Below are 25,875 nucleotides of genomic sequence, written 5' to 3'. Positions count from 1 at the left end.
TATATATATATACATATATATATATATATATATATGCTATATGCTCATATTGACTCAATAGACTAATTCACTCATTATTTGCTACATATATATATATACATATATATATGTGTGTATGGACAAATACGCTAGATTGCTTTTCCATAGACAAGGTGATTTTTAGTTTGCTCATAACTTTTGCCAAAACCTCACAAAACTTTCTAAAAAAGCAAATTTACTTGAGCTCCTTCCTAGAAATTTTCGGTGTGATTCGTCAAATGGGAGCTGAGAAAAAGGGGGTACCAAACCAAATTTCCACTTGCATTTTCCATAGACTTCTTTAAGCAGTGCTACCGCAAAAACTGATAAACAGAAATACACCAAGAGTCTGACTACTGCAGGACTAAAAAAAGCTCAGTTGGTCCATCAGAATGCTATATTTTTGAACTGATGATCCCCCAGTTTTTCACAAGACCCCTGTGGACTCAACCATCTAGATATACAAATATTTCTGTACCTTTATTTAAAAAAAATTGCCGAACAGATTCACAGCAAATACCAAAATGCACAATCTGCGGACCAAGATGTAGATTCCTGCCAAATTTGGGAACTGCATCCTTTTGGGCCAAAATGTAAAAGAAAAAGGGGAAGGGGGATGTTGTGGCCCCCTTCTGAGCCTTAAAAAGGCCCTTGGAACCCTATCCCTCATGGTTCTAACTTTACCTAAACACTTTAACTAAGACCTGGAGGCCCATTCCCTGTGGCTTGCTCACCTTTTATATCCCAAGAGGCCCACTTCCAAGACACAGTAGATTCCCGGCCCACACTATAGTGAACAAGGAAACATGTTTGCTCCCCTCTGGCACAAGCATTTTAAAATCTCCTGCCAAATGGGAGCAAACACTAACTCTGCTCCCAGCCTACAGTAGATTTAAAAATACTCCCACCAGCTGGTAGCAAACATAGGTTCTGTTTCCCAGCCAGCACTTATGTTGGTAGGGAAATAGAACCCATAAATCTCATGCCCAGATGGAGCAGCATAACAGCAAAGTCTACATGTCACATACAAAGGAAAAAAGTCTTGAAAAAAATTGACAAAAAATAGCAGAAACCAGTGAATCACAACAAGAATCTGAGTTTTTGGAGAAAGTGATGGCAACCAAACTCAATGCCCATCCACTTAGAAGATTGATGGCTACCCCTCATCCACCTTCAAAAACTGATCAGAAAGCACAGGATCTTCAATGTGTTACCTGTGGATTGACCAGAACAAGGGCCAAAGGAACTGATGAAAAAGTACAGAGTATGTGAGTATCAACAGGCAAAAATGTTTTTTATCTGCAGCTAGTTTCTTCCAAGATGAAGTTTTCAGCTGAATAGCTGATTTAAACAGTGAGGTACATGCCTTTGCGGCAGATTTGTATGCCCAACCAAACTGCATATGTGTGCACATTCAAAAATATGAATGTACAATGAGCTCCCAGCAGAAATATAACCGCCAGCCTTCAGTTAAGTTTGCACTTTTTGAAAATGCAAATTAAGGTGCATATTTATACTTGGTTTGCACCGTATAAGTGCCAAAATGTTTGACACTAAAAAGGCACATAGCTAACTCCATATTTATATTTTGATGCCAGACCCAACTAGCATCAAAATATTGGAGTTAATGCCATGTTTAAGATTCACAAAACCACCTTGCGTCGATGAGATGCAAGGTAGGCGTTCCCATTCTAAACACGACGGTAACCCTCTCGCGCCATATTTATCTCCGACTTCAAAACGGCTCTAACAAAGGAAGTGGACTCAATAAATGGTGCAAAGTGCAATTAGCGCCAAAAATTAACACCTGGTCAGATGCAGGCACTACAAAGAGGCTCACACACCACCACTCATAGAAAAAAAAAAACAGATGTCTGCAATGACAGCAGATCCAACCACCACCACTGCAGCAATCTCAAACTCCACCACAACAACCACAGAGGCAGCACAGAAGGAGGGACCAAATTTTCCAAAAGCAAATTACCATCTTACGAATGAAGGAACAGGATGTGGTCGAGATGTACAGACTCAACTGGGAGTCCCTTGTAGTGCCACACATCACGGCAAGGCTGCAAACTCCTCATAACATCCCACCCATTAAAAAACTCCTTGCTGTCCTCCACATGATAGCATCTGGATCATTCCAGACAAAGGGTGCTTTAGTGGCTGGTATCTCCCCGTCATCCTTCTCCGCCTGCCTACCAAAGGTCCTGGACGCAATCCTTTGCCTCACACGACAACACATCTGCTTCCCAAACACCCAGCAGCTGAAGCATGATCCCAAGTAAGGTTTGTATGCTCAGATAGCTGGGTTTACCCATGTGCTGGGGGCAATGGACTGTACCCATGTCCAACTGGTGCCACCTGCAGCAACGGACCACCTCTACAGGAACCGCAAGCACATACTTTCCATCAGTGTGCAAGCTATTGTGGACCACCATGGGCGAAATGTCCCAGCAGCGTCCATGATCCATACATGATGGATACATCTTTCGCCACTGCACCGTCAACCAACGGTTCTAGTATGGCGCATATGGCAATGGCCTACTCATAGGTAAGTCGCCACACCAATTATACCACACAACACACCAACCATCAAGGACAAACCAGACAAACTCAACAAGAAATACACATGGGTAGGGCTACAGAGATGTACAGGCAATAACACATAAGCCACATGCCACACCACACACTGCCCACATTGCATGTCACAAACGCATGCACCCAAATCTAAATAACACAGCAACATCCTGACTAGCAAACCATATGTGGACAGTTGGGGCCAAGTTTTCTTTGCATGCAGAAGCTGCCCACAAATCACTACAGTGTCCACAGATTGACAAATAAATACAGAACACACACACACATCACACTAAACAAAGAAGCGCACATCAGACTAAACAAAGAAGCGCACAGGTATGTCAATGGCATAAGCTTTGGTCATGTTGAGGAAGTCACACATAGGCACAATCCCACGTAACTCATGGTGTGGAACCTAAATCCAATGCCACCCAAGTGGTGCCATAACCAAGCTACTCATACCTGACATACCTGTAGTGTACTCATATACCTATCTGCTGTGTTGTGTCCCACACATATGTGTACAAAAATATTTGCCATTGAAGACCATGTGGTTGAAACATGAGAAATGGGGTGGCACCTACTCCAACGTCACATCACATGCAACCCTAGTGCGCGCTAACAACACCATGTCTGTTCCAACTACCTGAAAGGCTCCACCATGGTCTTTTGCCTGTGAAAAAATTCACTAACATTCATGGATGACATAGTTGGATGTATTAGGTGTGTAGTGGAGATACATGACTCATGTGAAAAATAGCTGTGCCCTCTCCCAAAGCCAGCCCTGTGCATGTATTGAAAGTGTCTATAAGAAATCATGTAATAAAAGGCAGGCAAAACTTCTGCAAAAAACGAATTCATCCTACCACTGTGGGACACACACTCACATACACTTCATGGCTGGCATAACTATTATCTGCCACAAAGGGTCACTAGGGCACATGAATTTAAGGGAAATGGTTTAGTGCAACACAGTGCCAAAATAGGTTGCACAGCAGAACCTCATTTACATAATGCAGGGATGCCCCTAATTTAATAGTATACAGCAAACCCCTGTGCTGTCGCCAGTGCTTGCACAAAAAATTGCTACCAGCCTCAACCCAGAGATCCTTGCACTATCGTGCAAGGATGTCTGCGTTGAGGGCAGTGACTGTTCATGTGTAGGAAGGGACACCTTCCGGCACATAAACTAACATTTATGGCATTTTGCTCCTACTAAGCATGCAGCAGTATGCAGCACATATCCAATTTAAAAACATAAGGAGGAATCAAAGTATTCCTTCCCGTTGTGCCTTGCTAACACCACCCCTGGGGTGAGGTATTGGTGCTGCCTCAGGTTTACAAAAACTCCCAAATCAGAGTCAGCTAGAAAATGCTATTGGTGTTGCTGTTGCACAGACACAGCAATGCCCGCTGCACACCCCTTCCACGCAAGGGGTTGTGTGTGAAGGGGCTGTAGTCTCAAGATGTTATCAAGCAACAAACAATGGTATAACACCACCTTTAAATACGGGGCAGGGCATAGCGCCACTGGAACTTCTATAAAGTGCTGCCCTGGTGGCGCTAGGTGTTCATAATTATACCCCTAAGTGTAACACTGCATGCATAGTGCAACATGTCAAAAAGGACGGCACAATCTTGCTTTGTAGGGCAACAATGCTGTATCAACATCTGACCACATTGTGCTTCTAGGAAGTGGTATTTGCCATGTAAGACTAGTACACTGCTCCAAATTTGGACTACACAACACATGGGCCCAAATCATGACTACTACTTGTGGGAACAACATTAATACTTCCCAGGCCTTTGAGCCTCTACCGAAGTATATCATGTTCATCAACACAGTTGAAAGAAACCATTTCACAAGAATAGGAACATACAGTACACCACAAGCATGTTTGTGTCACAACTCCAACCAAAATGTACAACTGCAATGTGATGTACCAAACCGCTATCAACACCTATCAACACATCTCCTCTCTATCCTTTGCAGCTGACCAAGGGTATGGCATTCCGCCATAGGTGGTGATCCCTTTTGCTAATCCCACAATGGTGGAACAATGGGTCTACAACAAGGAAAACCTGCAATTTGGTGGAGAGGACATTTGGCCTGCTGAAATCCAGGTTCAGGTGTCTGGACCTGACAGGTGGGCCCCCCTTACATGCTCCACCACTTGCTTGTAAGATCATCTTGGCATGTGCAATCCTGCACAACATTTGTGTCTGGACAAATATCCCATAGGATGAACAGGATGATGTTCCCAGCAAGGATGAGAATGATGATGGAGCAGATCATGTGGAGAGGGAACAAATTAACACTGCAGCCGGAGTTTGTAGGAGACTCCACATTGTGGAGAACCTCTAACCATGACCACAATACTTGAAACATCAGCTTGTAAATAGCACTTATAAATCACTTTGCATCTGAATCTCCTTGGTCTACTCATTCTTCACTACATACTCCATTGGAATGTGACTCTTACCACTGTGAGCAGATAGGTAACACAAAGGTGACCAGTATGGTAGCAACAATGTTTGTGACATGAGTGGGTCAACTTCCACCATATCAAATAGTTACACGCAGATTGTGGGCGGTGGAATCCTGAAGTTCTAGATCCATGCATCACCACAGATATTGTCCCTTCAAGTGGGAAAGGTGCCAATACCTTGACCATCCACCAGAATGACATCATGCATAACCGGATGAATGTGAGGGTGGCACACATGAGGTAAGGGCTGTCACCAAATGGATAACAAGTCACGTAGGAACAGTACACTATCACAACTCATGGTGACAGCAGCATTGCCTGCATGGTGCATGTGTGACAAGGGTGGTACATCATTGTGAACTGTGGTCTCTCAGTTGAAGCCCAGGGATTGCAACCAATTTCCCATGCTGAACCTGTACAATTAAACCATGCAAATGTGTCCCAGGACTGCCAATGTGCACAACCCGGGCAAATGGTGGGCTGTACCTCACGTATGACACACACATTGGGTGTGGAGTGCGGAGTGGTTTGTCTTCACTGCATAAGCAGCACTGGGTGCAGAATCACTATCCAAACACATCACCCGTTGTCACCATCCATGGATATTTTGGGACAATGCACCACCACCTATTCAACTGGGTTGAATGTAGTCAGAGTAGCAAAGGATCACAATGTATGTAAGGTATAAACTGTTCACACAAATCTCCTGTCCTGACACATAGTTAGCCCACATCTAAGCAAACATGTGCATACTGATGTAAGGATGTATGTTCTAGGTACCAACAGTTTTGGCAGGATCTACAAGCACCTCTGGGCAGATCTGGTGTTGAGGGAGCAGGATCTGATTGATCATGTGGGAGTAGAGATTGGTGGAACAGTTGGTAAGTCATCCATTGCCCTACAACCTAACTTTGTTAGCATATGCATGGCAGTTGCTGCTAGGTTCTAGTGCTGCATGCAATGGATGTGGGCATGTCATATGCAAGCTGTATGAAGAGTCTATGTCCCATGTTAGGGCAGCATTTCAATTGCACAACAACGAAGCAAATGCAGGAAACATGTACAACAATGCACAACAATATCCATGTGTTGTGATGAATGCATATTATAACTAGATAATGAACAGCTACAAATGAGGCCTGCACCATGCAACATGCATGTAAGGGGGCCCCAAAACATTGTTGTGATCTCAAATTTTCATACGCTGAGTCAGAAGATAAATCCCTAGGTCTCATTTTCCAGCACTAAGAACGGCTGCTGTGAGAAGCTGTGTAATGTGAGCATACAAATGTATGAGAAGGCCCCCCATTTACTTAGCAGTAGTTTTGATGATCTGTTGTATCTCCTACTGAGTACATCATTGACCTTCATATGAATAGATGATGTTGTACAACACATACATCATGCTGTGACATATTTCTGACTAGGCATGCACATGGTGGTGAGTAAGGGGTGCACTGAGGGCCATGAGGACAGAACAGATTCAATTGGTAATGCCCCACTTTGAAAGTGTCATTGAACATGCAATGGTCCAGACTACTGGCAGTTCCATGTTCCAGTTCATTGTGTATCACAGACAGCCTATACGATGTCAATAACCAGACACATGTGCTGAGTCAGTTCCACAGGCATGCTGCTTGTCATTGACAGTATGGGGCTGCCCTGCATCAGCTCCATCACTGGCAAACCACTCACTAACCTGCACCATCATATGCATCCTTTGCGCAAGTGTGTCCGTGTCGAGCCGTATTTCTGTGCCCATGTACTAATTACTCACAAGAGTAATAAAGGGATAGCATAGCAGCAATGGCAGGCCAAACACTATTGGCACTACATCCATGATTTCATACAGTAAATGTGCAGGTAGTTACCTCAACATCACATGTGTACAGTCCTATAGCTATTTTGAAAGTATGTGTGCCTTGAGATGAGATTACTTACTAGACTGAAGGATGTACGACGGCATTCCTCAAGACTTTGCAATACCCACGTAACCCCAGGGTAGTAGTTTGTCCGTTAGCTGTGACAATATGTTACAATGAGCCAGGCACTGTGACAACCATTGCATGCTCCACAGATGGAATAAACATTATCAAGCAGTGTACTTCCCCAGGGCAGAGAACAAGGACATCTCCGCAGGACCCAGGTAGGACCGGTGGGGATCCATCCCCTGGATCCCCCAGATGCATCCCAAGGAAGGGGCGTCTCAGACGTCCTGCCAAGGATAAGACATTGATAGTCAAAAAAAGGACCAGTGATCAAAGGGACTTAGCAAACAATAAGCATTAAAGTGTGCTCCTGATTCTCTGAATAGCTGTAGCATGTTCCTTTATACTGAAGTTTAACTAGGCTGACTGCTTCCTGTTGTCGTGGTCGCCAATTCATAAACTTCAAAAGAGAGGAAACGGCTTACTGGCCAACTCGCTGGCTTTATCACAACTTCATCGCCTGCCCACACAATTGTGTGATTCGCGGCCAATCATGCTATGTTTCTGATCTGTAAGTATTTAAAAACAAACTTCCCAATGTGCTACTCCAATTACGTGACTATCTCCTTAGGAGCCCATCTCATTGTAAGTTTTTTGTGCATCACTTCTGGCTCCAGCTGCTCCTGCTGAAATAGAAATGTTTTTTGTAATGGGCTTTGATGCTTCTTGGAGCCAAGTCAGTGTTACAGAAAATACTTAAGTAAAACAAAAAAACAAGAAATAAAAGCCAAGTCTCAAGAAACAAGCCTGTAACCCTCTATCTGTGCACGGGTGGTGCAGTTATGTTAATACATAGGGCTATCACTGGTGTTCATCTCTGGTGATGTTGAACTTAATTAAATTTAATGTGATAATATGTTTAATAATCAGAGATATGGGCATGTAAAAAGAGCCAAAAGCTCGGGCTGCCCAGCATCTGCCAGGCAAATAGTACCACAATAAGGCATAAACAAACATTGATAAAGCCATGTATTTTTGTGCTTCGATCTATAGATTTTCTGTCTTCTACCTTGCAACAGCAACATTTTACATGGAATTCAGTGTCTAACCAGCCTGTTCTTCCATTTGTTGGAAAGACCTGTAAGCATGACCTGTTGATTGTTTGGCAGACTATTACATAAAATTAAAATATGATATATGACCTTGGTACTTGAAATTACATTTTGAGTGCTAGATATTGATAATCACAAATAAATTCCACTTCAACTGGATTCTTGTGACTACAGTGATAATCAAGTAATGAACATGTAATGGAAAGAATGCTTGACTTAATTTCAGCCACTGGCCAATTCTTGGGCCACATCCCAGTCCAATGTATTACCCCCAGACTTACCACCGTTCCATGAAGTGAAATCTTATATTTTGCTTGTTAATTTTATTCTTTCTATTTCAATTCCCCCACCTCACACACTTTTTAGTAGGATAACTTCTTTTGGTGTTCACAAACTCCAAGTCTAGACACACTACAAAAGTGTAAGTTACATGTCTCCACCCCCAGTGTAATGCACTTGGCTTGCTCTTGTGCGGGTGTGTGATGTCCCTCCCTAAGCCCCTCCCGGAACCCTCGTAAATCCCTCTAACTCCTCCCTAATCCCACCCCGTTTTCACAGTAAATCTGCCCCTTTCCCCACCCACTCCCCTGTGTCTCTCCCACATTTACTACTAAAATCTATACTTGTTCGGTTTCAAAAATCTACCCCACGCATCTTCAAACTGTGATAGCTCGTCACAGAGGCAGGCGTGCAGGGACAAAGGGATCCCTAGTGTTTTTTAACACAACCATGCATTCAGCCTCCCTCATATGTTGTGTGATGGCGTTCCCGAGTGTGGATGCACATACCAAGATCAGAGTTTTAAACCTTGGTATGTCATGCATATCTTTCAGCCACTGTCTAAAAGTTGCGACTTTAGTAGTTGTCCAAATCGTAATATCTCCACTATTGCTGTTGGGAGGGCTGCTGATACCCATCGTTTAATGTGGAAGGACAGCTCTGGAAAGACTGAAGAATCATGCAAGGTTTCCAGTTTGCCAGTAAGGTCATTCATCGTGTTGAGTTGCACCCGTGGTGTGTTGCAGACCTGTTTCCAGTATTCAGTCACCGCCCCACATTCCCAGAGCAGACGCACTGCGTTCCGCGCAGCCAATCCACACCTCCAACAATGGCAGTGAGTACACATTTTGGCCGCATGGCCTCATATCGTCACAATGTTATTGAAGAATTACTTATATCTTGGGGTCACACATATGAATTTGAATAATAAGTTCTTCAGTGTGGAAGATAAACCACGTAAGGCTGGGTGTGTGTGTGTGAATCAGGTGGTGTGGGACAGTAGCTACCTTCTGGGGTAGGTACTGAGGGCTTCCTCACATAAGTGTGCAAGGGGACACCTTCATTTTCTTTGCAACCCTCTTTTAGAGTAGGTTAGTGAGATAGAGAGAGCCACATATAGGGAGAAGCAAACACAGAAAGCAGGTGGGGTACACTGGGGGGCGAGGTAGAGAGAAAGAGGTGAGCTAGGGAAGGGCAGAGACAAGCATGTGAGGAGAGGTGAGGTACAGAAGTAGTGAGAACTGCAAGGTAGAGGGGTGAGGGAGGGAGACGGAGGCAGAGGCAACATGTTAAGTTCAATGAATCAGAGGGAAAGGTACAGGGCAAGAGAAGGAGAGTCAGAGGGTGAAGGGTAAACAGAGAGGAGGTACAGAGAGGAAAGTGGTGAAGAAGGGACACAGGTGACTTGGAGAAATAAGGCAGAGGTTAAAAGAGAGGTAGGGAGAGAGTGTGAGGCTGAAAGAGTGGTGAGGTTGAGTGGACGTAATGGAGAGGAGATTTAGAGAGAGATTTATATGGAGAGAGAGGTAGACAGAGTGGCAGGGTGGAGAGGGTTAGTTGAAACAGCAGGGAGTGCAGTCAGAGATGAGAGAGAGCACGAGAGACAGGAGGTAAGGTAATGACAGAGAACAAGCAGTGGAGGCAGAGAGAGGTTGTGAGAAAAGTTAGTGAGAGAGGAGAGGAAGAGGGAAAGAGAGAGAGAGTTGAGGTAGGGATGGGATGGTGAGGCAAACTGAGGGGTTATGTAGTGGAGAGACAGAGTGTGTGCAGCCTAGAGACAGAAGGTATTAAAAGAGATGGGTGGTAGAGATAGAAGCTATGTAACTAGGGAAGATACAAAGTGATGGGAGGGCTCACATAGAGTTCTACAGAGGTGGGAGTAGAGAAACAGAGACAAAGAGAGCTATAAAGCAAAGACGTGGAGCAAAAGGCGAAATAGATGGGGCAGAGATGCAGGGAAATTAGATGGAAAAACCACTTAGATGAAGAGAGAAGGTGTAGGAAGTAGAGGAAAGGTTGAGGCAGAGAGTGGAGCAGAGGTGGAGATGTGGTGGTTGGCCCAGAAAGTGGTAGAGAGAGAGGTAAGGTCTTGAGGGTGGAGTAGAGAAGACAGGGATGAATTAAACGTAGGCGAGTTATTGAGGTGAGAGATGGAGAGGTACATAGAGTTGTAGATAAACAAATAAACACAGATAGGTGAAGTAGAACTGGTGAAGCAAATAGAGGAGAGACACATGAGACACAAAGATTATTTTCTATATGTATTGCCACCAACTCACAAGATACATTTGGTCAGGCTATGCGCTCACACACAGTTTATGTGAAGAATGAAAGCCCAGCTGTCGAATTGAAAAAGAATATGCTTTTAAGCTTAATTTCAATAAGGTGGAACTTCTGGGACGTCCATGTCACTTTGCCTGGGGCCACTGATAAAGTAGAGGCCCTGGGCAACTGCCTACTTTGCCCACTGCCATAAAACAGCTATGGGTGAATATGTTTATAAAGAAAATGACCAAGGTGCATATTTATTTTAACTGGCAATCTCTGAAGATGGAATTGTTCTTACAGTACCATGCATCATCTTGTGATTGACAAGACATGCATCTTCCCAATCTTTGGTACTCTATATTCTTTCCTTTCATTGGTTAGGAGGAGGCTTGTTGTGGGCCTTGTGTTTCATGGGAAGTTAGAGAATAACAGAGGACCTGATTTAGATTTTGGCAGACGGGTTACTCTGTAACAACGGTGACGGATATCTTGTCCACCGAAATAGAATTCCCATTATTTATATGTTGGTGGATGGGATATCTGTCATCGTTGTGACGGTGTAACACATCCATCAATATCTAAATTAGGCCCAGAGTTTTGAAGTGCCCATACTGAAACTTCGGCAAGATTGTTGGGGCTGCTAGGAGCAGAGGGGATGCCAATGAGCCGCTATTCCCAGTGCTTCTTGGGTAACAGTCAGTAGGTTTTTTTCTGCCCTCCCACAGCCACCACTCTTGCAGTCTCACAACACCTTGAGCATGTCAAAGGTAGGAGAGATGTCAGACATCCACAGAGCACTATTGCGACTTGGTCTCTTAAGCCCTGGAAAACCCCAGGTGGGTCACAGCAACTTCAGATGAGCTCAGCTGGAAACACCAGTCTAAACCACAAGTCTTCACCAAAGATTGTGTCCTTCTGCTCCTCTGCTGCCTTGGATATCTCTCACAGAATCCACCTCCAGCAGACACAGCAATGGGCTCAGAACCATCCGGGATAGATGTGGACCACGGATGCAGCATCCCTCACATATTGTTTTTGAAAGGATATTTAAAGTGATTCCCCTTGCCTTTCACCTTGCGTTCTATTCTTCTTCGCTTTCCCTCCATACTGTTCCCCTGCATCCTGATCTGCTCTCCCTGCACTGCTTTCTTCCTGCGTACAGCACTCCAGTCTCTGGGGTCCCTGCTCCCTTCTTGTATGATGCACTGGTACACCCCGGTTGTGCATTCACACAGCATTGGCGAGTATCACAAAATGCAAGTAAGACCTATTGGCATTGGCGTTTGTTCACATTAGTCCATCTTTCGCCTCCCAGGTTGGGGCTCTGCCTATGAGGCTCACTACTGCCTCTTCCATTTTATTTCAGTCTTGAAAAGTGAATGAAAAGCATTCTGCCCGGCCCTTCAACTACATTAACATTTCCACGTTTTTTATTAAGAAAATAATTAATTTTCAAAAGGGCAGTCAAGGAAATGATTTGGATTTCCAAAAAGTGGATGGCGTTCACATTTTCAGGCGTGAGGAAATTCTATGCCTTCGTCTCCCAAAAATGTAATTGAAGCCACTGTGCTCCCCAACCTCCTTCAAGGTTTCTCTGCGTCTCTTTTCTTGGGACCAGTCATTACATAATGAGGTAAGTCCAATTACTGAGCCAGGTGCTCCATGGCCACCGGTTTGGTATTTGCTGCCCCATTGGAGAGGTGTCTGAGTGCACAGGTGCCTGGGGGAAGGTATTTTAATGCCACATCTGAGTTATGTTGGTTTGATATTCCTCACTCTTCATATTTAGTGGAATGAGGAAGTGGGTGAGGGGTAATGTTTTAATGATTTACCGGTAACTCTGTTACTACGACTTCAGTCTTCCTGATTCCAGCCCTTAGACCTGCTCTCTCTCCCTTGTGGTGGCTGATCTTGCTGTGACTGGCCATCAGCTTGGGGATGTGACAGGCTATCTCCTGGGTAAGTGGTCCTGAGTGGTCCTTATGTATTCCAACAAGAGGATGTGGGTGGGGCTCAGTTTTTGTTTAAATAAGGGAAGGTGGCAACAGTGTGTCTGTCTGGGGGTAGTTACTAAATAAGGAAGTGGACGAGCAATAGGAGTAATTAAAAAAATAAAAAATGAAAAATAATTAAGGCCTCCTTTACTAAGAAGTGGCGCAGCGTGGCGCTGTGCCAAATTTGGCAGCGCCACACTGCATCATTTCAGAAACACAAGGATGCACTGTATTTAATATAATATGGTACACCCCTGTGTTTTCCCTAGCTGTGGTGCTAAAATTAGCTGCCTTGCGCCAATGCAGACACCTTGGCACCATAGCAGAAGGGAGCCTGCGTTGCGGGGAAAGATTGTGTATGTGCAGGAAGGCATTCCTTTCTGCACATAAACAATAAATAATGGTGATTTGCTAGTCTTATGTGTGCTGCACAATGCAGCACACATAGAAGTAGCCAATCATCATTATTGAATGATTGTTTATGTGCAGGAAGGGACACCTTCCTGCACATAAACAATTACACACAGCATTTTGCTCTTTCTATGTGTGCTGCATAATGCAGCACACATAGGAAAAGCAAACACTAGGAAAAAAATTGTATTTTGCCTCGTTCTGCCATGCTAATGCCACCCCTGGGGTGGCGTTAGTTCTGGGCACTGCCTAAGGTTTACGAATCCTAGTAAATTTGGGGCAGCATCAAAATGCAATGGGTGTCGCAGTGGAACGAGACAGCTACACCCATTGCATGCCCCTTTCATGCAGTGATGCGTGTAAAGAGGCCGTATTCACAAGGCAGCGTTAAACCACAAAAAATGGCTTAACCCTGCTTTGTAGATATGGGGCATGGCATTGCACCACCGGAACATTGGTAAAAGTGACAGTCCGGTGGCACAATGCCCTTGTAAATGAGGGCCTTAATGTTTTGTGCAGGCCAACCTCGATCTGCCCTCGTCTCCCAGCTCAAATCCAAAAGTCAGTGGCTTAGTGAAATATAAGGGGAGAAATACCTGAAAAACAATTCATCGTTGAGTGACACCTTTAGTGTTGCATTAAGTGAAAGAAAGTTGTGCTCTCAAATAACACAAAATTTGAAAGAAACCTTGATTGCTGCAATTGAAAATTGTTGCCTCGAATAATTTGTGTTATGTCACTCCTACATATTGTGTATTGACGACCTGATACTTATTCTGCCTTGGTCCAATGGTTGAACAATATTTAAACTGGTATAATGTTTCCCTTGGTGGCAGTGCTTAATTTGTAAATAAAAACGTGCCGGTGCCCAAAGCCCTCCTCTTAAACACACAGCTGCTGTACGAGCACAGAATAATGAGGCAGCGTAATCCTGAAGCCCTCTCGGGCCTCTTCAGTCCATCCGTGCCCCTTCAGCTCACTCTGGCAGCCTTATGCTTTCTCCCTTTGTGACGCTTCTTCATTTTTCTCTTCCTCCCATATGTGTCTTTTGCTCGCAGCAAATGCTTGAGGCACAAAAATAAGCTCTGGCTCTCAAAAATAAGTGCCAGTGCTCAGCACCGGAAACAACAAGCACAAATTAAGCACTGCTTGGCGGCGATTCTGATTGTTTCTGATCCTTGTTGTAAATGACAACTTTTCATTCGTGACAGAACCAATAGAGTTAACATTCCAACCACCTTCTCAATTGCTTTTTTAAGCGCCCTTTGAGATGAAATGGATACTTACTAAAGTTGATTAGAACCTTTCAGTGGTAATTGCATGGACGCCACCGGTAGCAGAAGTGACATCACACATCCATTGACCATAATGACATCACAGGAAGTGATACATTTGACTGCGAATCATCCCAAAAACTGATGCCACATGACCTGACATCAGATAATTCCCGCTGATGAAGTTCCATAATACCTGCATGGTTAATATAACAAGGTATGTTTTAGGTAGCACCCATATTAAGGCATTGTCATGACCTTGGGATGTGGTGGAGCGTAATAAATGCTGTGATCTGTAATGAATGAGGAAAGCAAGTGAACCTGGTCTCTTAATGGTCTCTAGGAAGTTTTCACCGTGAGGACAACAGGAAAAAATGAGGTTATATAGTGCATTTTAATAATGCACAATTTTCACATGAATTTGCTAAAAAGGCATGGGCTTTGTCAAGGAACTTATTAAATATTCAAATCTTTCATAGTGTCCCAGGATTTGACTCCGTTTTTGCTTTTTCAAAATGTGCTTGGGTGCCCTCATATGTCAACAATTACCTCCACTGTGCCAGGCTGGCACCCATAGGCTACGGATGCCTCTTGTCCCACAAATTACATGCAATATGCCCATGCCATGATTTTGACATTATTGCCATCTATACAGTATACCATGAGTGTGCCATATGTCAAAAATTACCTTTCCTGTGTCGGGGCCAGTATTTTGAAATGGTCTCCCCCTCCCATATGCCATTGTTGACATCCCTTATGACTAGAATTACCTCCAAAGTGCCAACATCAGCATTTTCCCCAGGTAATTCAAAAGGTAAGAATTACATCTCTATGCATTTGTACTTTACCATGGGTGCCCATTATGACAAGTTTACCTTCTACACCAGTGCTAGTATTTTATTGTATGTGCATGTCATGCGAAGAATAGCCTCCAGTATGCCAGCACCAGTATTCTGCCAAGGTAGCCTCCATAAGCCAAGCATGACCTTTAGTATTCCATGGAGACGTGCATGGGTAACACTCCATTCTTACTCATGCTCAATCACTCACTCTCATTCATGTACACTTACTAGCACTCATTCCTTCTCGTTTACTCTCTTGCACTCTAATTCTCACTCACTCATTCACACTCACTCATTCTTATTATGACTCACCAATACTTTCTAGCTCACTAACACTCACACTCAGCCATACTCTCATTCACTCTCATTTATTATCACTCTGACTTATTCTTCCGCATTCATTCACACTCACTCACATGCATTCTTCCACTCGCTCATACTTTTACTCTTACAGGCACTCGCCTTCACTCACTCTTCTTCATACTAACTGACTTTGACTCGTTGTTGCTCAAAATTACACTTACTCACTGTTACTCACTTTGATTCACATTCTTCTTCAACACTTCCTTCACACTCATCACATTCATCCACTCTCACTCAAATGCAGCCACTCTTGCTCTGACTCACTCTGACTTGCCCCTACTCACATTCAATCTCTCATTCTCTTTCACTGTTTTTTTTTCACTGACCCTAACTCACTCACACACATGCTCACACATACACACACATTGTTTCTCACACATACACTCTTACCCACAAGCATGTAAACAACAAACACAAATATATATCTACATACCCCAGTTGCCAGTGAAAGTTTTCTTGCAGCCCCTGGTGCTCCATTATTTATTACACTAATAGTGAATAACATACTATTATTAACAATTACTGTAACAAAAAGTGTGAAAAACAATGACAGCGGATCCCCAATGACAATAAGAACAAGCTGTCCTTGAGTGCCAGCCACTGATTTTGCCACCCTTGAGGCCAGGGGCCACTAAAGCAGTGCCAGTGGTTGCAAGGGGCAAGCCAGGGTTGCAGCTGCAACCCCTAGCAGCCCCTAAATTACATCAGTGAGCTCCTGGTGCTCCATTTTGTATTACACTACTAGTGACTAACACCCTATTATTCACTATTGGTGTAATAAAAAAAATGCAGAAAATAATGAGAGAGCAGATCCATAAAAACAATAAAAACATGCTGCCCTTTTGAGCTTGACATTGATTTTGCCACCTCTGACGCCGGAGTTGCAAGGAGCATGCCAGGAGTCACAGCTGAAACCCTTGACAACTCCTGAATGACGTTGATGCCATGGGTCACTTCAACAATAAAGTTGTGGTACTTTTCCTAGGGGCTTTAACAAGAAGCAGGTATTGGCTTCTTGTTTCCAGAGATGATATCAGAATATGATCGCAGACTTCGGCTAGGACCCAAGGAAGGGGTGCAGCCAGATATAGGGGATACAAGTAACTATAACTCGCACCCTAAAGTAACTATAACTCGTGCCCTAAAGTAACTGTAACTCACGCCCTAAAGTAACTATAACTCACGCCCCACCATGCCTTTTTTAGGGTCTAGTGCGCAAGCGCTCTGACCCCTGTTGGAATCTCTCTGTGGGCTTTTAACCACGCCCATTTCACACCCATCAGTTTGGTTGGTTTGTGGACTTACCTTTTAAAATGCACTTGATTTCATTAGTGAAAGGCATGCATACATCATGCCTTTTCCGGTGTTTAGCCCTCCTTGAGAGCACCAGTAAACTATTGAAAACATACAATGCTCCGTGTTTTCCACATGGTTTCTGGACTATTTTTTCTTTTTATTTCACAGGCAGCGCAATCTCGCTGGGCAGTAGTCGGGCGCTTTGCATGACATCGACCCTGTTACATGAATAATTGCACTTTTGCCGGTTACATGGATAATTGCACTTTTGACAATAAATTTGACTTCATGCGAACTTCTGTTTCCTTTTGTGTGTCTCCTCCATGCTCATGGCGGCCGTCGGTTCGCTTATGTGAAACTGTTATACTTTTCATTTTCAGTTTATGTGGCAAGAAAAGTCAGGTTAGGAGTTTACAACACTATTAGCTCTAACTCAAGCAAATACGAGACCCATTGAATTGCAAATGCTTGTTTATCAATGTAGCAAGATCAATTTCGGGCTGGCACATCTTGGCCAGGCCAAACGTGATTCAAGCTACTTATATATTTGCATCATAATATCAAGCAGGAAATTTCTGAGTTTTTCCTGTACTGATATATTTTAAGGATCTTTAGGTGTAAAGTGCCATTGCAGAGACATACACTGACCAGCTTCCTCAAAGCATGTCTCTCCAGATACATTTTGGACTTGCGAAAGGATGGATGTGGAATGAATAATCTTAAAAGTTGTGATTATCATGCAGACCTGCCAAAGAGTAGCACATCGTGAACTTTTCAAAATTGTAAAGTTTTCAAAGGACCTTCGGTGAATGTTGAGAAAAAAAGATGTTACAATTTCTAACACCCTTAAATAAAATTCCTTCCATACGTTTTGCTGGGCGTCTTTCCATTTATTACCATTTGGTTGGTTTGTTTTGACAAAAATGTTAGTATTTCAGAAGAAGCTGGTGATAAAGTAGTGTCCTCTTTGAGGTGTGACTTGTTTTCTATTGTTGCATGGCACAAGACTGCAGCATGCAAAGCCAAAAATATTGTCTTACCAAAGAATATATAACAAGCATTGCCAGTGCCAATAATTCTGGTTTATACGTGAATGACCCTCTTTAGTCACTTGTGAGTTTAGAGATTTAGGGCCTCGTTACGAGTCTGGCGGTCTTCATGAAAACTAAAAAAGGGTTTCTAATGTTACTAGCAATACCCAGACAGGTAAACTAAGCAATACTTCATTATTTTAGTTTAATTTTTTATTGAAAGCATATTTCCACTAATTTAAGGAGACACAAGGTTTCCTGTGGAATATGTTTTCCAGAAAATAGGAAACAAAATAACCATCACACCTGTTTGCAAAGGCTTGACCCGTTGGTGGTCCCAATGCTTTTTTTGTTGTTTTTGAATTTTGGGTAGGTAGTGTCCAACACGTAAAATACTTTTACACATTTCCTGTAATGCTGAAGAATACTCGGCATAGGTTCTGTGCTTAAACACAACATGGTTTTCAAACCTGAAAAAACACTGCCTCCTGCAAAATATTTGGAGCACTGTATTAATATTCATAGCCACTGAGTCTCTTAAGTTCTGTAAACCCTGAAATAAACACTGTATTTGACAAAAACCCTACATGTATAGGCTCATAAAGGCAATGGGCAGCAATAGTGGTGGAAATGTGCTGCAGCTGTGGTGGATGTGGGCCGCGCCATTAATTATAAGTGTAACATTTGGGCACTTGGACTTATGTTTTCACAAAGCAAGGTCTACGTCTAGTAGTTTTCCATCTTACAATTGCATACAAATGTGCTTCTATCAGGGGCAGTAGTGAGTACATTTCCAGGTTTTGAATCTGAACGGAACCCCACTTATTGGGGCTACTCTGTAAGAAAACAAAGAAATAGGTTGGGGTCCAGATTTACTAGTCTCACGCAACACAGGAAGGAAACTCTCTGTGCTGCATGAAAGGCAAAGAACAGAAATGTGCTATATATACTAAGATATTGCTAACTTCTGTCTCTTCTTGTGCTCGCGAACTTGTGGCAGCCTAGCGCCAACGCCGTCACTCTTGCATCATATGTGCCTGTTTGTGGTCAGGATAGTTGTACAGGAAGGGATACCCTGAACAAAAACTATCCATAGAGACAAATTCATCTTTCTACTCATCTTTGTATGTGTGTTACATAATGTAGCGCACATGCAAAGGGTAGCTAATGGGGAGGAATATAGATACTCTCCCTGTTACACCAGCCTCGGGTTGTTGCACCATATTGGCACAAAGCCAGGTTTACACACATTAGCATTTTTAGGTTTGAGTCATATTACATGGGTGGATGCAAGGGATTGCCTCCTTGGTTCAGGGTAACAAAAAGCAGTGCAAGGTGATGAGTTGTGTTACCTTTTGGGTAAAATCCTGTGCTGAGCCATGCAAATCTTGATTAATGTGGCTTTGTAATACATTTTTCTTGTGGCTGCACTAAAACAGTGTTGCAACCACGATGCAAAAGTTTAGTAAACCTAGCCCTAAATGTGTGAATGCACATTTGCGTCAGGTTTACACACGCAAAATGTTCAATTTGGAGAAAGATCGTCATGCGTACGTTTTCACATGTGAACACAAATGGACTGGAGTAGGTTTCCTAGAGTACTCCTGAGGTACTTCGTGCATCTTACGAAAGTCAACTATCTGCTCCAAATATAGGAGTCGCCATACATGGGCAATTTTTACTTTCAAAAAGCTGTACTTAAAGAATCTGATACTTAATGTATTCACTTGTACATTCTGCAGAAATTTGGAGTACAATTAAATAATGTCCCCAGTGCCCCATGGCTGTAAATGGCTAGAGCAGTGGTACACAACCTTTTGACATCTGTGGACCCCCCACTTTATTATTACTGGAACCCAGGGACCCCCACTGAATCGTTATTGGAATCTGGGGACCCCCTACTAAGTCATTACTGAAAGCTGGGATCTAATCTGTTAATATTATTTAATTTTCTCAGCAGTCGCGGAACCCCTGAGGAGGCTTCGCGAACCCCCGGTGGTCCCTGGACCACAGGTTGGGAACAACTGGTCTAGAGCACAAAAGCAAAGCTGTCCTTGCAATCTGTTTTTAAAGAAATGGTCTGATTTTAAGCCACATGTTGTTTTATCATGCTTCATAGGCAAATAAATCATGACACTAAAACAACCACAGCAGCATATACTGGAAACCCATGCTGGTTCTGAGCACGCTCTCATATGTTTTTAATTCCCAAATTCTCTGCTGTGAGCCTAGATTGATGCTCACTTACAGGAAAGAACCTTGGCCAGCAAAAAATGGTCCTGGGGTGCTGGTCCACAGAAGCAGAAGTGAGATAAATATCTTGGGTTACTAAAACAACAGTGACCTGGAAGGAGATGTGACCTGGAAGGAGATGTGAGTCTCTGTAAAGTGAAGTAGTGAAAAGATAGATAAATCAGGGAACGGAAAAGGCAGACATTGCGATCTGGAGGAACAGGGAAAGCATGCTTCATTTTTAATGTGTATTATGTATATATGTTACAGTCTGACAATTTATGTATGTACGTATTTATTTGTTTATTTATTTTTCTATTTATTTATTCATTTATAGAGCAACTTTCATCCGTGGGCATAATTGATCCAGAAACCTGAAAAGGAGAAGAAACTAAAGAAATGGGTCTTCAGATCCCTATGAAACTTACACTGAAGATGAACCATGATTTTACGTTGTTGAACATGGAGTCCTTTTCAAAGTTTTGCACTCAATACACAGAACATTCAGATCCACGCAGAGGACCACTTTGGAGCATGGAATTTTTGGATGATGGAGTGTCCCAGATCTAAGAGATCTCACCAGAACGTAGAGGACAAAAAGGCTGGACTGAAAAAAACTGGTCACAGCTGTGATCAGCTTGATGGACAAACACAACAACTTGAAAATAATTATTTTGAGACAGACTGTGAAGTAAACCACTTACTGAAGAGGCAAAGTAAATGACCATGATAGCTGATGCTTCTGTTAGTGAGACAAAGTCATAAGTAGGTCGTTCACCACAGTTATTGAGATCAGATCCCACCCGGTGCTGTGAACTTCTGAGTTAATAGACTTATGGTGAGACCTGCAGCCCATCAACCACTAACAGCCCACACACACCAGTGGGACATGGTTCCAACGACTCCTGTGACTTATCTGAACAAGCAGCCAGCGAGGACAATCTCCTGTGTGGATGGTTATGGGGAGTTTGCTGGTGGCTCTGACATGTGCCAGTGCAAGACTGCCTGCCCCTTTTGTCCTCAAAGATGCAGTTCACCCACCAGAAATGGTCCACACTTCTCTCAGGGCTCCTTCTGATGGGAGATCATCTCTGGTCCCTGAAATCCATAGTAAACTTGGTACGGCTCCTTGTGACGTCGTTGCTCCTTGCTCTTTGAGAAGGATCATGCTCTGGGAAAATTCGGAACGTACATATAATCAACGTTCTGCAGAACGTTTTAGTCATTTCACAGCAATTACTGTCACTCATCCTTAACATGGACTTGGCATGACCACCTAGCTCATCAGTCTCTTCTAGGATTCCTCCTAGGCCTTAAATCCCCCAGGTCTCTGCAGGTCATTGCACCTGCAGAAAGCTTTCTGAGTGTATTGCAGCCACCCTTACATACTGTACCCTGTGGGGAAGGAAGCCCTGCATTGAAAGAAGCAGTGATTGTTCTACCTCAAAGAAAGAAGCCTACTGTAAGAATTTGAGTTATTGGTAGAGAGGAGTGCAAGCCCCACTCAGGCAATACAACAATACTTGTCACGGTGAACCACAAAAGTCACTGTATTAACTTGTGCTAACCCTCTGATAGCTTGTCACAAAGCAGTTAGTCTTAACTTAGAGGTAATGTTTAAAGTATTTATGCAGCACACAAACAGTAATAAAGTGAAAACAGAAAACAAGAAAACAAGAAAAAGTCCCAAACCAATTTATATACATATATATTGATTTTTTTAAATTTCAGGGAAAATAGCGCCAAGAAACAGAAAGTGGCTTGCGGTTAAACGTCTCATTAAACCTGGGGAAAGTCACAAGTTCAAGCTGACTATGATGGAGAACAGGTCGGTTGCAGGGACCAGGTTAGTCCTGCTGAAGAGTTACCTTTTCAAGTCCGCCTCAAAGAGTTCAGTTCGATTAGGAGGAGACCCCAAGAAGGAAGAGCAGGTCAAGTGCTGCAGACAGTCAATCATGTAGCGTGAAGACTAGGTGGAGTCTCAGGTTGGTTGTTCGTCATGGGCAGTCTCCGTCGGCATGAAGTGCAGGTCTCACTTCCAGTCATCTTGGACAGTCACTGCTGTCACAAGTGCAGATCGCACCAGAACTCCAGGCTGGCGGTCATCACTGGAGGCAGAGTTTTTTGTATGGATGGGTTCATTGATGGCTGTGAATGGCCCAAACTTAAGGATTTCCACCTTTTACTTCAGGAGGCGTTCTCACTCATGCCATCCAAGGGTCCAGGACCTGGGAGGGGAAACTCTTGGGGATCAAGACATGCATGTCAAACAAGCATGTCACACTTTTAAATACTATGCACCATGCCCTAAAAGTGATTAAGGCCTATCATAGGGCTGACGTAAAAGTATTAAAAAGGAAAGTTTGGCCCTGGCAACAGGGTTTACTTTACTTTACACATAGCTAGCCCACATCTAAGCAAACATGTGCATACTGATGTAAGGATGTATGTTCTAGGTATCAACAGTTTTGGCAGGATCTACAAGCACCTCTGGGCAGATCTGGTGTTGAGGGAGCAGGATCTGATTGATCATGTGGGAGTAGAGATTGGTGGAACAGTTGGTAAGTCATCCATTGCCCTACAACCTAACTTTGTTAGCATATGCATGGCAGTTGCTGCTAGGTTCTAGTGCTGCATGCAATGGATGTGGGCATGTCATATGCAAGCTGTATGAAGAGTCTATGTCCCATGTTAGGGCAGCATTTCAATTGCACAACAAGGAAGCAAATGCAGGAAACATGTACAACAATGCACAACAATATCCATGTGTTGTGATGAATGCATATTATAACTAGATAATGAACAGCTACAAATGAGGCCTGCACCATGCAACATGCATGTAAGGGGGCCCCAAAACATTGTTGTGATCTCAAATTTTCATACGCTGAGTCAGAAGATAAATCCCTAGGTCTCATTTTCCAGCACTAAGAACGGCTGCTGTGAGAAGCTGTGTAATGTGAGCATACAAATGTATGAGAAGGCCCCCCATTTACTTAGCAGTAGTTTTGATGATCTGTTGTATCTCCTACTGAGTACATCATTGACCTTCATATGAATAGATGATGTTGGACAACACATACATCATGCTGTGACATATTTCTGACTAGGCATGCACATGGTGGTGAGTAAGGGGTGCACTGAGGGCCATGAGGACAGAACAGATTCAATTGGTAATGCCCCACTTTGAAAGTGTCATTGAACATGCAATGGTCCAGACTACTGGCAGTTCCATGTTCCAGTTCATTGTGTATCACAGACAGCCTATACGATGTCAATAACCAGACACACGTGCTGAGTCAGTTCCACAGGCATGCTGCTTGTCATTGACAGTATGGGGCTGCCCTGCATCAGCTCCATCACTGGCAAACCACTCACTAACCTGCACCATCATATGCATCCTTTGCGCAAGTGTGTCCGTGTCGAGCCGTATTTCTGTGCTCATGTACTAATTACTCACAAGAGTAATAAAGGGATAGCATAGCAGCAATGGCAGGCCAAACACTATTGGCACTACATCCATGATTTCATACAGTAAATGTGCAGGTAGTTACCTCAACATCACATGTGTACAGTCCTATAGCTATTTTGAAAGTATGTGTGCCTTGAGATGAGATTACTTACTAGACTGAAGGATGTACGACGGCATTCCTCAAGACTTTGCAATACCCACGTAACCCCAGGGTAGTAGTTTGTCCGTTAGCTGTGACAATATGTTACAATGAGCCAGGCACTGTGACAACCATTGCATGCTCCACAGATGGAATAAACATTATCAAGCAGTCCCATATGTAATGGAGGAGTCGTGCTACCAGACAGCTACCAGACAGCTGCATGACAATGTCATATATGAATGGTGCAGTGAGAATCACTACAGGAGTGTCAGGGACAGTGATAGTTTATAGGTGCGTGGGTCTACCTTATCTGAGAGTATGTGTGATAGAGTGATCACAGAAGTTAGTCAGTTACTGTGATCTACCACTAGGATGACTACCTTATTCAGCCAAATAAGTTTACTCTACACAATGTTGTCCATGTACTGCAACTTGCCTTTTACACTTAGGAATGTTTTCCATTAATATCTTGCAGGTGGACCAGCCCCCTACACCATGGAGAGGTGGTGCATATACGAGACCCCTAAGCATCCAGTAAGTGTCACATTGGGCGTCCTGTGCACCAGTCCAGGGAATGCTATGAGTCAGTCAGAGGTGTGGAATGCAATGACAGGAGTATTTGGTCCTGACCAATGATCTGATATCATAAGAGGATGGATATAAACATCATGTATATTGGAATGTTTTGCAATGAGAATGGCCTGCATGTATTTCATAGGCCAAATTGTGCTGGCATGGAATTGTGTGTAATATGAATAGTTATGGCTGACCACATATTCATGGCTGTCTACAATTATGGGTCACAGGGCAGCTATACATGTGCATAGCATGCCTGTTGAAAACCACTATATCACAACACCATTGTCAGCGCTGTGTGGCACACAAAGCATACACTTACTGACATGATGGTATAGATGTGGGTTCTATCTGCAGAAATCACTAGGGGATTATGTAGGAAACACACACAGTTTGTGGACAGCTCTACTCCAGATGATTGTGGAAAAAGTCTATGATTCACCCACACCAAGGGGCCATATGTAAGAGCCCCCTGCGCCACTGGAGCATCACTTAATGTGACGGTCCAGTCATGCTAACTTCAGCTCCATATTTACAAGAAGGTGCAACACAAGTTTTAATGGCGTTACTCCTCCTTGTAAATATGGGCCCTTCCAATGCAGTGTTCAGCTTCAGAGGGGTGTGCATTTTGATGCTGCATCAGATCTATGAGAGTCTGTAACCCTGAGGAAGCACCAAAATCAAACACTACCCCATGGGTGACGTTAGCAAGGCGCTACAAGGAGGAATACTTTTATCCTCCTCATTCTTCCCTTTTTCTATGCGTGCTCCATTCTGCAGCACACACAGAAAGAGCAAAATTGCCAGAAATGATTGTTCATATGTGGGAAGGGACACCTTCCCGCACATGAACAATAACACCATTTAACGCAGACATCCATGCACAATGGTGCAAGGATGCCTGCGTTGGTGCAGACAGATACATTTAGGGCCAATACAGGTGACAACATAGGTGTGCGCCTTATCCAATTAAATACGGCACAACCCTGCATTGTGAAATTGACGGAGTGTGGCGCAGAAAATGTTGGCGGTGCATTGCGCTCTGTCATTTTTCCATGAATATGGGCTTGAAAGTCTGCAGTTCTCACACCATGGTCCTGCCACCATGATAATTGCGACTGATGTACGTCACATCACATATGGAAATTATGTGATGTGTGTGTAGCTGATACTTGATGATGTGTGACATGCATGTGCTAATGATGTAATACCTTTCAGGATACAGTTGCAGCACCCACTGCTGTGCCAATATCACTATGGGCTTAAGGCCATCCATACAGCCACCTTGTGTGAGCTGTTTTACACATGTAGGAATAAATAGCACAGCATAGGGGGCTTCAGTTCTGTAATGTGTTGACAACTTTGATGTGCAGCTCAGACTTTGCCCAATCCTTCTTCAGCCAACATTGCATCAGTTGTAAATGTGGCACATAATGGGATATGGGTTGGCCCCTTGTAACATATAGTGAAGGTAGGTCTTACACATGAATGTAGATTTACCTCACCGCAGAATAGCAAGTTGATTGTTAGCCTCCCCACAATGATATGGGCTACACTGTGTCTCCATAATG

Source organism: Pleurodeles waltl, chromosome 2_1, assembly GCF_031143425.1.
Source record: "Pleurodeles waltl isolate 20211129_DDA chromosome 2_1, aPleWal1.hap1.20221129, whole genome shotgun sequence".
In the NCBI taxonomy this organism is placed as follows: Eukaryota; Metazoa; Chordata; class Amphibia; order Caudata; family Salamandridae; genus Pleurodeles; species Pleurodeles waltl.
Note: the sequence above shows the minus strand (reverse complement) of the source record.